The sequence below is a fragment of the Marmota marmota genome, unplaced genomic scaffold, assembly GCF_001458135.2.
Source record: "Marmota marmota marmota unplaced genomic scaffold, marMar, whole genome shotgun sequence".
Taxonomy (NCBI): Eukaryota; Metazoa; Chordata; class Mammalia; order Rodentia; family Sciuridae; genus Marmota; species Marmota marmota.
In genome coordinates, this window is record NW_025999853.1 from 20,989,802 (window position 1) to 21,005,350 (window position 15,549).

The following is a 15,549-nucleotide window of genomic DNA, read 5'->3' on the forward strand; positions in this document are numbered from 1 at the left end:
ATGGCTGACTAGTCTTTATCAAACTGCTCTCTTTGTTTCCCAGGGAAGCTGGAGGCAAAGTGGGTAAGAGTGAAGAAATATTGACATGCTTGAACATGAAGTCTAGGAGGATGGGACTGGAACCTCTTTCCACCTCCTGACCATGTTAACTTCTTTCTGCAGAAGGGAAACTGGCACTTTTTTTTTTTTTTCATGAAGCTAAACTTACACCTTTCTAGGAGTTGATAAACTAAGGAAATCTGAGTCAAAGTGAAGTTGATGCAAACCTGGACGCCTCACCCAGACAAGTGAGCAGGTAACCAGCAAGATGCTTGCACTGCTATGCTGCCTTCTGCCCCTGTGTGGCCCTTTCATGGGTAAAAGCAATGCAGCTATTTTCATCTCCACCTTCTAACTCTCATGCAAAATGTCTTGTTTTCCAGTCTAACCGGAAATTTATAGCAGAGGGTATACTGGGAGCTAGATTACCTCTTAGCCAAGCCAGCACATTACACAGCCACCCATCCTGGCACATGGAACAATAGGCCAAAGGTGTTCAATGTCCTTAGAAATCTCCCAACTTTGTTTTTACCTTTTGACTTCTTTCTCAAAGTGCCTCTTTTCTCAGTTCTGCTTTATAAGCCCAGTGGAAGGAGAGCCTCTCTCAAAAGTTTTAGCCAGCCCTGGACTGACATTGACTCTGATGTACCCAGAGGGATGCTGCAGTCTCCTTGGGAAGTCCTAGGTGGCTTCTCTTGAAATCAGGGGACAGGGCCAGCCTCATTCTAAATACATACTTTGGGAACATATAAGAGGTAGCTCCTCATGGGAGAATGAAGGTGTTGGCAGCACAAGAGTGAATCAAGCCAAGAATAAAAGCCTCCTAATAAAGATAGGAAACTTGGGGAACGATGTTGCCTCAGGACATGGTTGTGTTGAATAGGAAAGCAGCTGGCAGCAGAGAGTGATTACTAGGCTGCTATCTGGAGGCCCTTCCTGTCTGCTTTTATTGGCTCTTGTATTTGCCAGCTATGTATCCTTGGGCAACTTGCTTAAGCTCCTTGGAGCTAAATTACCCCATTAGACAAGGGGAAAAGTTAACCTAAATCCACTCATTCATCCCGAGAGCAATACCTGAATGCTCACCACATTCCACACCCTGTGATAACGGAGAAGCCCTTAAGGTGCTTGGCATATGGTGAGGAAGATGGATGGGTAAATTTACCACACATGGAGCAGATCAGATCCTTATAGACCGAGAGGCATCCCTCTGTAGCCAAGTGGGTTTCTCAGAGAAGCGCATCTGAAGGGAACCCTTGAAAGAACAAGCAGGATTTTCCTGAGAGAGAGGTCAAGATGTTAATTTTATCGGTAAGCATGGTAGATACAGAGTGCAGAGTTGTAAATGAGCATGTCCAGAGGCAAACATCCAAGGCCATGTGCTGGCACCTGTGCAGAGCTGGCAGAAGCTAAGCTCTCTGGTGAGGATCCAAGCAAGAAAGGTATTGCACACCATGCTACAGTGTGTGGTCTTCATCTCATAGGGGTTGAGATACAGCAGGACCGTTTTGTGCGCAGGCGTCTCGTGAGTGATATTTAAGAACAGAACATGGGATGAGCTAAGAAATCCTTTACCGTTTGAAAGTAACAGAAATTGCGCACCTGGGCAGAGGCATAGATGGTGATATTTTTCTGAAGTTAAGGGCTATTGGGGGTGGGACTTATTAGGACACAGTAATTCTCCAGCTGTGAGGAGGGATTGGAAGAAAGGCAAATGCCAACTCCTGTGATCACAACTAGGAGGAAGAAGAGATGGGATGGCTACCACTGAGAAGGGAAAAACCGGAGGAAGCACAGCTTGAGAGAGGGGGACGCTGAGTGTAGTTTGGGGCCTGTTGAACTAAAATAGCTTTTAGGATGCTCAGGTGAAAAACTCAATGAGAGCCAAAGCTTCTAACTCCGAGTCCTCCATTTTAGGGTTGGGTTCATTTTAGTTAGGAAACTTTGCTTATGTGCTTTTCTTGTCCACTTTCCATGATATAAAGACATGTCATGAGGACCCAGGACTTGAGAAGTGGTTGGCAGAGTGATCACTGTGCCTCTTTTAACATCTTATTCCCAGTCTTTAATGGGAAGGAAGAATACAAGCTGCATGTCATGAGTCAGGCACAGAAGGCACTAAAATAACCATGTGTTTCCTAATTTCCCTTCAATATCTATCACAGAAAAAAAAGTCATCGAGTAAGAAAGGCTTTTGAATAGTTCTTCATAAAATAATTTATTTCTCAGTATTTGAAATAGTCTCTGTGAAGAATGATTTTTTGATAATTTTTTTTTCTTCAAAATGACTTTAAGTAATATTACCATTCTTTATTATAAGAATGCAGTGAACACTCCAAAATAATTGGAACTTTATAATAAAACACAATCTGTATCTCATTTCTTATTAATATTTTTAAGGATACTTTTACTGAGCTGGGGTTGTGTCTTGGCAGTAGAGTGTGTGCCTAGCACATGCGAGGCCCTGGGTTTGATCCTCGGCACCACATAAAAATAAATAAAATAAAGGTATTGTGTCCAACTACAACTAAAAAATAAATATTAAAAAAGAAAGCCTTTTACTTCTATGATGCTGTATCTATCTATAGATAGAATAGGTTTGTACTGAACTGCAGAAGTTCCTTCTCGAGTTATAAGGATGACTGTATTTTAGATGATCGTGGATGGATTTTTCCAGCATCTCAGTGGCTCTGTGCTCAGAGCCACTCGGTTGGGGGCACTGGGTTCCCATTAATTTAGATTTCATGGAAACGCTACAAAGAAGGCAGATTTGAACATGATTGCAATTTCTTTCAGGCGGGTTCATTGCGGTCAAGGGTCATCTTCTCTTTTGTCTCTAATAGAAGTCCGGAAAACTAAGTCCAGCCTTCACATTCATGAAAGTTTTCTTTTGGGGCCTGAGAAGGCAAAGGAACCACTACAAATTAATTCATTCATATAGTGAAGGGGGCATCTTGCTTTCCTTTTAACTCTTTCTTAAGTTGGATTTTTATTAGTTTGATTAAAGCCAAGATTTAGTGACTTCTGACTGATTGAAATGTGGATTCCATTTATCTGTAAAGAGGAACACAAAGCAGTCATGAAACTGACATGATACCCTGACGAGATGCCTATGTATGCACTTATTTCAGGAATTGCATTTGAATACAATATTTCCATTAGGAACTGAAAATATTCTTTCAATAAACTGTATCAAGTAGGCATTATTACTTGCATTTGACAAATGACAAAACTGAGATTCAAGAAAGTAAACCTACTTGTTATAAGCTACTTCTGCTGTAAATCAAGTTTGCTTTTATCTAAAGCCTGTATTCTTCCCTCTTTTAAATACCCTTCATATTTTATTCTAGATATACACATTGTGTCTTATTGGTGACACACAAGTTGGAAATAGCATTGGATTATGAGTTAAAAGTGAGGAGCTAGCCAGGTGTGGTGGTGCAAACCTGTAATCCCAGCAGCTCAGGAGGCTGAGGCAGGAGGATTACAAGTTCAAAACAGCCTGAGCAAAAGTGAGGTACTAAGTAACTTAGTGAGACCCTTTCCATATACAAAAATACAAAATAGGGCTGGGGATGTGGCTCAGTAGTTGTGTGCCCCTGAGTTCAATCCCCAGTACCCCCCCCCCAAAAAAAAAATAAAATGAGGAGCGCTTCTTCTATCCGCTAAAAATGACTTAACTGCTATGAAATAGGAAATTTTGCATCCATAAAATAAAGGTAACAGTATCTGCTTCTACTCTTTCCGCCTAAATATGTTGGTATGAGGGTCAGATGCAATAATATTAGTGACAGGTTTAGTGTCATAAAAAAAAAAAAAAAAAGACAGAAGATGAGATTTGACATCCATTACTTTCCAGCTTTAACCTTGAACAAGGAACTTTATAATCTGGCCTGTATTCTCATCTAATAAGTGTGAGTCTGCCTACCTTACATGCTAAATATCCTACTTAAATGAAATATGTAATTTTTAGTAAGATTTTAAAAACCACTAGGCAGAATTTGTATAAGAGAACAGAGCCTAAGTAAGAAAATTATTCAAAATGCATATTAGTTTTCTACTGCTGCTGGAACAAATTATCCTAAGGTAGTGGTTTACATAACAGGAATTTATTAACTTATAGTTTCAGTATTCCAGAAATTCAATATGGGTTTCACTGGGCTAAAGTCAAGGCATCGATGGGCATTGGTGGGGCTGTGTTCCTCCTGGAGGTTCTAGGGAGAAGTCTATTTACCTTTTGCAACTTCTAGACGCCACTCACATTTATAGGCTCGTGGTACACCTCCTCCCCCTTCAGAGTCAGATACTGTTTTATCTCCCTCCTTTTTGGTTGTTCAGTGTCTCTGACCACTGGAAAAGGCTTTCCAATTTTGGCCCTTGTGGATAATCCAGGATTCTCACCCTATCTCAAGGTTCATAAACTTCATCACATCTGCAAGTCCTTTTGCCACATCAGTAATATAGTCAGAAGTCTGGGAATTAGAGCGGGTTATTATTCTGCCTTTCACCATGTGTGACATAATAAAGTGATTATTACTGAGTTACTAAAAATTATAATGATGATGAATTGGTTTTTTTCTTTTTGCTAAATTACTCATCATTTGATCCATAACTGGAATTTGATCTAGCATTAAGTCCTCATCACATTTAATCTGCCACAGAAATGATTTTCATGAGACGCTCACCTTATTAATCCATCATCTCAGTAATTTAGTTATTAACTGATTTTCAAAAGAGATTTCTCGGCTGCAGGAAGGAGATTCTCACAAGTGCTGGCAGATGCATCAATAGTAGGAAAGCAGATCAACCTCTAAAAAAGGAAAATCTTGGGAAGCACATATGTGATCTGGAATACAAACCAAGGAATTGAGGGCTGTCCTGAGCAGTAGGACTAAAGGTGGCCATCATGTTATTCAGCAGGGGCAGGGAGAATTTTTTACTTTAATATGTAGTATAAAACAGAAATTATGGCTTATCTCCAAGTAGGATCAATCATATGATTTATACAGGTGCCAAGATGTTGTAGGTAAGGGTGATAAAAGCTGAAGTCAGTAGGTAACAGTATCAGCCTCAAAATAGGCCTGGCAGTGAAATTTACAAAAAGGTCAGTTCAATACAAACTGGTTTCCTTAAGATGCTGTAGGTGATCAACTTTTGAGCTTTTTCGTTTGTTATAAATTGGATCATAGACGTTTATGTAATATGTGTCTCCTTGTCACAAAAATTGTTCCCCACTAACTCAGTTCAATATATTCTATTTTAGCATGCAAAGCTTTCCCTTCAGGCTTGCCCTCACACATTTTGTCTTCTTTATTGAGGAGCAAGAGTCCCTGTGAGCATCTTGGATTGTCACTTAGCAGGGGAAGTGAATGTGAATGTGAGAAATGAATGTGAGCCACACTACAAGACGAGTCATCCTTGTGTTTCTTGTATAAGTGGGCTCTTATTCCTCGTATATCCTAAACTTTGTTTCTCACTATTTTTTTTTTTGTATTGAGGATTTAACCCCAGAGCGTTTAATCAGTGAGCCACATCCCCAGCCCCTTTTATATTTTATTTAGAGACAGGTTCTCTCTAAGTTGCGTAGGGCCTCGCTAAATTGCTGAGGTTGACCTTGAACTTGTAATCCTCCTGCTTCCGCCTCCTGAGTTCCTGGGGTTTCAGTTGTGTGCCCCCACACTCAGATTCCCCTAATTCTCTTAAAGTTGGTCCTTCATCTTCTCTTTCTCTTCTTTACTGGATCATTCCAGTTTTTTTTTTTTGTTTTTTTTTTAAATCCCTGAGAGAATGCCTCTTAGAAGAGAAACTTCAACTGACACTAAGGTTAATAGCTTATTGTAATTGATAGTGGTTAACGTAAGCTAAAAGCAGTATTGTTATGTTTTGGATATGGAATGTTCCCCAAAAGTTCATTGCTTCTCAATGCAACCATGTCCATGTGTAGAGGTCAGGATTTGGGGGAAGTGACTGGACGCTGAGGATTCTGACCTCATCAGGGGATTAATCCATTGAGAGCTTCACAGCTGAATGCATCATTGAGAAATGGCAGAAATGTGGGAGGTAGAACCTGGTTGGAGGGAGTAGGTCCTTGGGAGCATGCCCTTGGAGATTAAATCATCCCCAGTTCTTTTCTTTCTTTCTGTGCTTTCTGGTTGCCATAAGGTGAGCAGCTTACCTTTGCCATACCTTCCGCCATGACGCTCTGCTGGCCTAAGGCCCAAATCAATGGAGCCAGCAAACTGAAACCTCTGAAATTATGAGCCAAAACAAATCTTTCTTTAAGTTGTTTCCTAAGGTGTTCTGGTCACAGAGATGAAAATTGACAAGAATAATTTCAGTATTTAAAAATATCAAGCTCCATGTCAAACTTTAGTGGGTCCTTGTGGCTTGGAGGAGAACATTTCATATATTCTTCACATAAACATTCCAAACAGCAAAGAGAGAAAACTATGTACCCCTGTGGAGATGGAGGGGCAGGGTTCTGAAAATGCAGTCCCTCGGGTAGATGCAGCAGGTGAAGCTTTTGATTGTTCATATTTTAACTTAAAAATTTACATCCGTTTTTCATTTGCCTCCTTAATGTATTACTATTTAAGAATGTCAAGATATTTTAAAATTATTTCTATTTTATACTTCTCTTTTTCTGATCTCTCCAATCTCTGAGTATAATTCAATCCAAGAAAATGTCTCATGCTAATTCCATGGTATCCTGTTATCCCTTTAACTTGATGCTCACCTCCAGCTTAAAATGCCCAGGTCAGGCCTACAGAATCCAAATTCAAAATCATGTCATTAAAGAATGCCAATAATCAAGCAAGTATTCCAAATTTAACATCTGTTTAAAGTTTGTGGTGGGTGAGTAGATGGCTGTTATATAACTTTCTACACTTAATTAGTTGGAAATGTTTCATATTTATAAAATGCAAATAAAATGAAATTTAAAGCAAGGTCCATACAGTCTAAATTCTACCTTGGAATCCAAACACATCTCTTTTTTAAAATATATTTCTTAATTTATTCTACTTAGTTATATGTAACAGTAGAATGCATTTGACACATCGTATATAAATGAAGTATAACTTCTTGTTCCCCTGGTTGTACATGATGTGGAGTTATACAGATCATATAATCATATATGCATATAAGGTAATAATGTATAATTCATTCTACTATCATTCCTACCCTCATACTCCTTTCCTTCCTTTCACTCCCCTTTGTCTAGTCCAAAAAATCTCTATTTTTGTCCCATTATTGTGTATTAGCATCTCCATATCAGAGAAAACTTTGACCATTTGTTTCTTTGGGATTGGCTTATTTCGCTTAGCATAATATTTTCCAGTTGCATCCATTTACAGGCAAATGCCATAATTCATTCTTCTTGAAGGCTCATTAATATTTCATTGTGTATATATACCACACCAACTCATTTCTTAATGAGGAATAAGAACAACTAACATGTTTTTTTATATGGGATGAAATTTAAATTGAGTCTCATGAAAAGGATGGGACTCAGACAAGCCAAGAGAAAAAAAAAATTCATGCTAAGGACTGCAATAAAATTTGTAATCAGAAATTACTTATTCTGTTCTGGAAACTTTGAGAGAAGGATGAAGAGATGAGTTTGGATTCCAAGGTAGAATTTAGAACGGTGTAGACCTTACTTTAAATTTTATTTTATTTGTATTTTATAAATGTGAAACATTTTCAAATAATTAAGAAGTGCAGAAAGTTATATAACAGCCACCTATGTACCCACTACAGAGAAAGAGATTGGTCTCAACTCTGAATGTGGTGTGAGCAGTAGGAATTTATCACTAAGGAGCAGGGTGAGGGGTCCATGCATGGAAAAATCACTGGCAGGAATCATGGAGGGAAAAGAAGGTTCTGGCTAAACTGACCTAGAAAGATTCCTGCTGAAGGAAGGCCAGAGTAATCAGATGTCACCTAGGGGATGGAGAAGATAGGGTTGATGAGAAAAGTAAAAACAAGAAAGTAAACTGGTGGGACTAGGAGATGTTTAAAAAACCTGATTATAGTTAGTCCAAGCAGATCATTCATGTCAATGTGATCAAGTGCAAGGAACTTGGTTTTCTCTAGCACTGGAAGCTGTTTCTCACTCTCATGTTGTTCTGTCATTCCTGGAATGTGGGTAGGATGCTGCTCTCAGATAAATAGACATCTATCTACTCTTTGTTCCAAGTTGCAGCTTGAAGCTCTTCTCTGTTGGCCTGAAGCTGGAAGCTGGTCTGAGGTGCAGAGGAGCCAAAGGTCCCAGATGCTCCAGGGGGTGACCACAGTGAGTCCTGTTGAGCCAATCATTTCCTTTTCCACACATCTGAAGTATCTACCACCTGGGCAATTTCTGTTTACCCATCTGCCTATTGTGGTTATCTTTTCCACGATGCACCTTTTTTTCTCTTCTGTTAGCTGGTAAGTGCCAGAGTAGTCACTTAAAGAGCATTTAGAACCGGATGCTATGATGCATGCCTTTAGCCTGCGGCCAGCACAGGCTTCATAAATGAAGGTTCAGCTACGTGAGAAATCCAAAAGGGAGTTTGAATTAAAGAGACAGGTTCTAATTACCTTTAAACCAGCTCCAGGATGGCTTCTCCTACCTCCGGCCTCAAGCTACCTATTAGAGTAGCGAGGTTTACTGAAGAGGAGAGAGAGAGAGAGAGAGAGAGAGAGAGAGAGAGAGAGAACATGCCAGGGAGTGAACTTTTATTGGGGAACAAAAAATTCTGGGGAAAATCCCATCCAATGAAGATTAAGGGGAGCAGTGTCCCAAGGTCAGGTGCGATGATTGAGTCTTCAGGGGTTGTGGCCAGAAAGCCTCCACACAGACAAGCCCTCGGACCTGAGAAGGGTGGGGAAAGCTCTGGACACAAAGATGTGTCTAAGTGCCTCTTGCCCAGCCAGGGAGGTAACTCGAATCACATGCGAGGATGGCCTTCCACACAAGCCTGAAATCCCAGCAACTCTGGAGAGGTAGGCAAGAGGACTGCAAATTCCAGACCAGCTTGAGCAATTTAGTGAGATCCTGTTTCCAAAAAGGAAAAGAAAAGATAAAAGGAAGTGGTGGTTGGTTCATATGAGCGAACCTGTCTTCCCAGGTGAGTCACTGGATGAAATCATGAAAACAGACTTTGCCAAGAGAGCACATTTCTCTATTCTCTATGTCAAATATCCATGTGATTCGTTGACACATTCATTCATTAGCAAATGTTTTTGAGTGTCCAGCATGGCCAGGTACTATTCTTAGTCGAAATGAAGCAGTGTGCAAAACGGAAGGTGATGGGGATGATGATGAAGAAACTCCCCCTGGGTGTGGTAATAAGTACCTCCCATTTGGCTGTGCCTTTCTTGGGGCACCACCTGTGAATCCAGGCATATGAAGAGTTGCCAGTGGCAGAGTTCTAAGCCATTAGTTCATTGGACATACAGAGGTTAGATGCATTAAGGCTGCTGACTGAACATGAGGAACAAGAGCTACCCTTTGCCTCTCAGGCAAGTGGGGAGTTAGAAACTCACGCCCTTAGGAGATGGTCCAGGGCTGAGAAGATGGATAACATTCCATATCTGACATAGATTTAAATTCTGGAGTAGAGCCAGTAAAACTGTGCCAACGTCCTAAAGAGAGGAAGTCTATGATAAAGAAAACTCAAAATGTAAAAATCATACCAAGAGATACAAAACAAAAAGTAACTCTTTTTTTTTTATCTCTAGTAACAGAATAATCCAGTGTGAAATAGTTTCTTCTAAAGGAGAGGTTACACTTTTGAGTTTACTTAAGTAGTGTTTTTCTCATTCATAAAAGTAATATATCCTTTTGGAAACATTAGAAAGTTACTAAAGGAGGCTGAGTTAAGACATATAAATTAGTTAGAAATAGATAAATGAGAGACCCTGCCTTATTTCTTCTGGCAACTTCTTATTAGGTGCAGGTTCATACTTTATTTTTCTATGTATAAGCTATTTTATGCTTTCTTTGTTTTACTGAACTTGGGAAAGAATGCCAAACCAATTACTCTTTCTAAAGTATATAAAATACATGTCAGAATGTGCATATTTTTCACTTTTTAAAAATTTTTATATATTTATTTTTAAATTATATATATCTTTTAAATTTTTAAATTTATGTATCTTTTTATAGAAAAGTTGAAAAACACAAAAATGAAGTTAAAGTTATCTGTAATCCCACTACTGCTAATATGCTAGCATGTACTTTGGTGCATTTATTTACAGATTGTATGTATGTATATGCATAGATATCTTATCCATGCCAACATATATGTGAAGAATTACAACTACATGGAAAATGTTTATGATGTGATATAAGCAGGAAAGAGCAGAGTGGAAACCTTTTCCTGATCTCTGATCTCTTTAAAATTTTTCACAGTCATGTTTTTAATAAATTCATGATAGTTCATCATTTTGCTGTGAGCTGGTAAACTTTTTCAGAAAAAATGGGAGCTGCTCTTAATAAATTCAGAAAATTCTGCTATGAAATGAAAACAGGTTGTCTGCTTATTCTTTTTCCTCATCATGATCTCATATTTTTTCCTAGCACTTTCCAACATCCAGAGCATATAGTAGGAAACCTAAAGCCTGCAAAGCTTTAGAACTAGATATGATTTAATATTTTTAACAGTCAGTACCCAGAATAGTAACATCAATATTCTGAAAGGAAAATTAGGGAAATGTCAAGAGTTGAAAACTTCCTACATATAGTTTGAGCATCAAAAATTAAAACAGCTACCGTAATGTTTCTCTCCCAGTGTTTGCTACAATAGGAGGCACACTTCTTTTACAATGACATCTTAGAGTCATGATTAAATATCTCCTTGGTCCTGAACTCTGGGCTTCCCCAAGGCCAGCACATGGATCAAAGTGGCTACAGAAAGATACCTGGGGGAAGATTTAAAACAATATTAAATCCTGGGTCCTGCTTCAGTACATGTGGAGTGGACTGGAAATCTGTATTTTACAAGCTTTCCCAAGTGTTCTGATAAATAACCTAGTTTGAGAACCACTGCCTTGGGAGAGATGGTGTAATCCAATTATTTTCTGGCAGCCTGAAGGGAAGAGGTGAAGGTGGATTTGATTTATTGTGTGAAACCTAAACTCCCCAGAGAGGCTCTCCCTAGAAGGCATTAAAAAAAATCTATTTCAATATAGTTATTTCCCTGGAGAGTTTTGATTGTCATTCTAAAGCCATAGCAAAGATTTGATGAACTTTTCAGGTCACTTCCAACCACTCCATTTTATAAAACTGTGCTTAGTTCTGTAAATGTTGCAATGATCTTTAGAAAAAAATTTCCCTCTAGAAAAGAGTGCATTTACTTCACACCCATTAAGCTAAGCAATCATGACATGTTCACACCCCTGAGCACATTTTGTTCCTGATATAAAATGAGACATTCAGCTTATTGTGGGCACATAAAGACACTGGAGATTTTATTATGGCTTTCATTTCTCAAAAAAATCTATATTAAACATAAACTAATATTTATTTCCTTCATTTTGTCTGTAATTTGCTTTGTAAAGAATATGTAATATTTTTTTCCAATTTTACACAAGAAATAACTTTGTAAAGATGCCTCATGCTAATATGATCTTACGTTCCTCCCTTTCAATCTCTTCATATTAATTTACTTAATAAAAATCATTTTAATCAAATAGTTAATGCATTCTACAAATGCAAACCATTCATCTCATATTTCCAGCCTGTGTAACATCCTCATTAGAGGAATTACTGTTGTAGTAGACTTTGATATTTTTTGTCTATAAACCTCTTTTGACCACTGCAAGATCTGCTTTTTATCCACAATAAGTGGTCCTGGTCTGTCAATCACTATGCCTGCTCCTTTGTTCTCCATTGTAAGAGCCCAACCTTCTTATAGCAATGATTGGCCTACTAGTTAGTATGAGACCTAAAAAAGATGAATCAGATGTAGAGTGGAAGAATTATCCTCCTTCTCTACCCTCCTAAACTTGACAGCTGGAAGAAGTTGACTCTAGTTTGTTTGTATAAGAATGTGAATATTTAGAGACTGGTAGAGAAGAGGGATGGAGAAAGATACCTAACGTATTCTGGATCTCATCATGTTGACCACCAACCTTCCGGCAATGTGAAATTTCTATATTTGTTCTGTGAGTTATTTTAAATTGGATCTGCAGGCAAATTGCATTTCAGACAAAATAAATAAATAAAGTCCTCACCAATACAATGATTTTTCTCCATTTTCCAGATGAGTAAATTGAGGCTCAGAAAGGTTAAGTAACTTGACCCAGCTAGTTAGTAAATCACACTTGAGTTCATATCCTAACAGTAAAGCCTGTGTTCTTTAAACCATGTTCTCATTCTTCAGCATCTACTGAAGAAATCTGGCACTTGGAAAAGTATCGTGTAAGAACTGGATCAAATGTGTCTGTCTTAGAATAATGTCATGCCAAAGAGAGAGTTGTGGGTGTTGATTTTGATCCAAATTTATAGGGTCTTTGCAGAAATTACAAGGTGCTAAAGTGTCAAAAGTAAAAAAAAAAAAAGAATCTACTATGTACCTAAAACAAAATTATAATTTAAATTCTATATTAGCCAAAGACACACTTTTTAAAATAGTACCTCAGAATTTGAAATGAGTTTTGTTAAATTATGGGTAATAGTAAATAATAGACACAAACTCCACCATAATGTACACATCTGTGTGTCAATAGAGATGTCCTGTTGCAAGTTAAAATGTTTGAATGGCAGACCTTTATAGAAAGGGACTTATCTATGTATGTTATATTTTTCAAACAAAGAGTAAAGTACCCTTTGCTATCTAGTATCAGATCAAAGTCTGTCTCTTCAGGGTCCCCTTATAGTTGGGAATGGTCTTTATTTCCCGCTTCTACTCCTAATCTACTCCTAATCCACTTGTCTTTCTTTGACAGTATGCTTCCCAGTGAAGAATCTGAAGGACATGATTTTTAAAATTTATCTATTTAAGGAGGCATTAAAAGAAATAGAATTGAATATAGGAGAAAACCAAACTGTATAACATGCCTGAATAAATGTGCTATACTTAAATGTTTGGATTTTATTTTTGTTTTAGTAAATATACTTAAACTTTAAAAAAAAAAGATGTAATAGTTGATGTGTAAAGAACACAGAAACATTTAGATAAGATAAATACAGAGTCAGAAAATGAATATCTGTGAATCCAGTACTAGATTCAGCTGTGGACTGAAGGACTAGAACTTCATCATTTCCTGTAACAATTCTCCCCAAACCTATCCCTATGCCACCTTCCTCCTGAATTTTATGTGCATCATTTCCTTACATTTTTTAATTTAGTAATTTAGTTTTTTTAGTGTATGTTTCGCTAATGTACAAAATATAGAGCATGGTTTTGAGAGATACAACATTTATTATCATCCTATCTGTGGTCTTCCTTGATTTGCTGATTTTATTTCAAATTATGTTTCTAAAATGCATCCATATGCTTTTGTGTAGCTACGGTTCATTCATTTTTAGACTCTATAATAATACTCAATCTGTAATTGTTTTATAATTTATATAAGTCACTTTCCTTTCATTGAAAATTTGAGGGAGGTTTTTCAAATTTTGCTGATGCAAATGATATAGTAATACATGTTCTTATTCATGTCCAAGATTTTTTCTTGGGTGCTAGGATACCCATGGTGGAACTGTTTGGTTTGGGGTATATAATATTTAACTTGATATGAAGATGTTCAAATGTTTTCCATATTTCTGTGATTACTAATACAGGTGAATGCCTTTCCAAGTGTGTATTTATCATTCATGATTCCTATTTTTATGAAATACTTCAGTATGACTTTTTTCTTTTGAGTTGTCTTTTTCTTGTTGACTTGCAGATGTTTTTAAAATACGTTCCAGATTCTATTCCCTTAAGGATTCTATGTTTTATAAATATCTCCTTCAAGTTTATGATATTTCCTTTTAACTTTCTTCCTGGTGCTTTTAAAAATCAATATTTAAAATTTTAATATAGTCAAATGTCTCAATCTTTTCTCTTAATAAGCCATGCCTTTTTTTTTTTTTGGTCTCAGCCTCACTGAGTATAATCTTTCATATCTTATAAATGTTTTTATTTTTATTTCTTGTATTTCAATCTTTAATTCATCTGAAATTGGCTTTTATACATGGTGTGAACTGGGGAACCAACTTTTTTTCATTGATTTTATTTTTTTAAATACATGACAGCGGAATGTATTACAATTCTTATAACACATAGAGAGCACAATTTTTCATATCTTTGTATAAAGTATATGGGGAACCAACCTTTTATATTTTCCCCTTTTAACTAACCAATTGTCCACCATCATTTAGTTGATAGCATTCTCTTCCCCAGCCATCTGTATTTTCACTCTGTCTTTCGTGGGTTCCCTCTCTGTTTTGTTGGTCAATAAATGTAACTTCGTGTCTATACCATACAATGTCAATTATTCTATTTTTACAAGAAGCCTGCATAACGGGTTGGACAAATGCTATTATCTTTTTAAAATTTAGGAATATTTGGGCTATTCTCGGGCTTTTAAATTTCCATATAAGTTATTCAGCAAAACGTTTAGAGTTTCCTAAAAAAAATATACAGGTGGAATTTGCTTTTTGAAAGGGCCAATGCAGCTTCATTTATGTAGCTTTCAAACTCCATTATCCAAGTTCAAGGTCCTTCTGCCAGAGTTAAACGCCTGTCTCTGCTAGATTGCTGTGCACCGTCCCAAAGTGTGATAGAGCAGTTTTGGAGGTCCCAATGCCTGCTGCTCTTGTTCCCATGAAACACTGCTCCAGAAGGTCATATGTATGTGCTGCTCAGCCATGTGCCTGCTTGCACAGGTTCTGGTAAATATGCCACAATGAGTTCATTTACTTTCTCAGGGATGGACATGCAGGTTCCCTCCAGTTTTGAGATGCCACAAACCACATTGCTGTCTTTGTGTATGTGAGCTTATGGACCTGCATGAAAATGTATTCGAATGAGATGGCTGGTTCCTAGTTTACATCGATATTTTATCTGCTTAAATATTATCAAACTTATCAGCTACACCACTTGATACTTTCACATGCTTCTCAATGTACCTCCCATATTCCTCTACCTATTCATGTATATAGATATAACATCTGGGAAATTATAATTTTGCTTACATGTAGCCATTTTCCATCTTATATAATTCCTAAATGTTGTTCAATGAGCATGTGTTCTTTTTTACAATCATAATCATAAAATAAGTTCTTCAAAAACCATTTTCCCCTGACACACATGTGCAGTGTGTGTATCCCACCCCAGTGCCACCAACTTTACTAGAAATAATTTCTCAACCCTGGTCCCCCTACACTATGAAAAGAGCCTTTCTTCACGGGCAATGTACACAAGGGGCTTCTTTGTCCCATCAGGCCTCTCTCCTCCTGCCTTGTGTCCTCTCTGTATGTAAAAGCACCCCATCCTCAAATCAGGTGAGATCTTGTCCGATTTATAAAATTCT

The 15,549-nt window shown here is 37.5% G+C and overlaps 1 long non-coding RNA gene across 1 annotated transcript in view; it reads left to right on the forward strand.

The window, feature by feature from the left end:
• Positions 1-15,549, forward strand: part of LOC107139789 — a 31,090-nt gene that overhangs the window by 13,181 nt on the left and 2,360 nt on the right. The window contains exon 4 of the long non-coding RNA XR_001503198.2: positions 8,240-8,335. This is a non-coding gene — a long non-coding RNA (uncharacterized LOC107139789). The remainder of the gene's footprint in view (positions 1-8,239; positions 8,336-15,549) is intronic.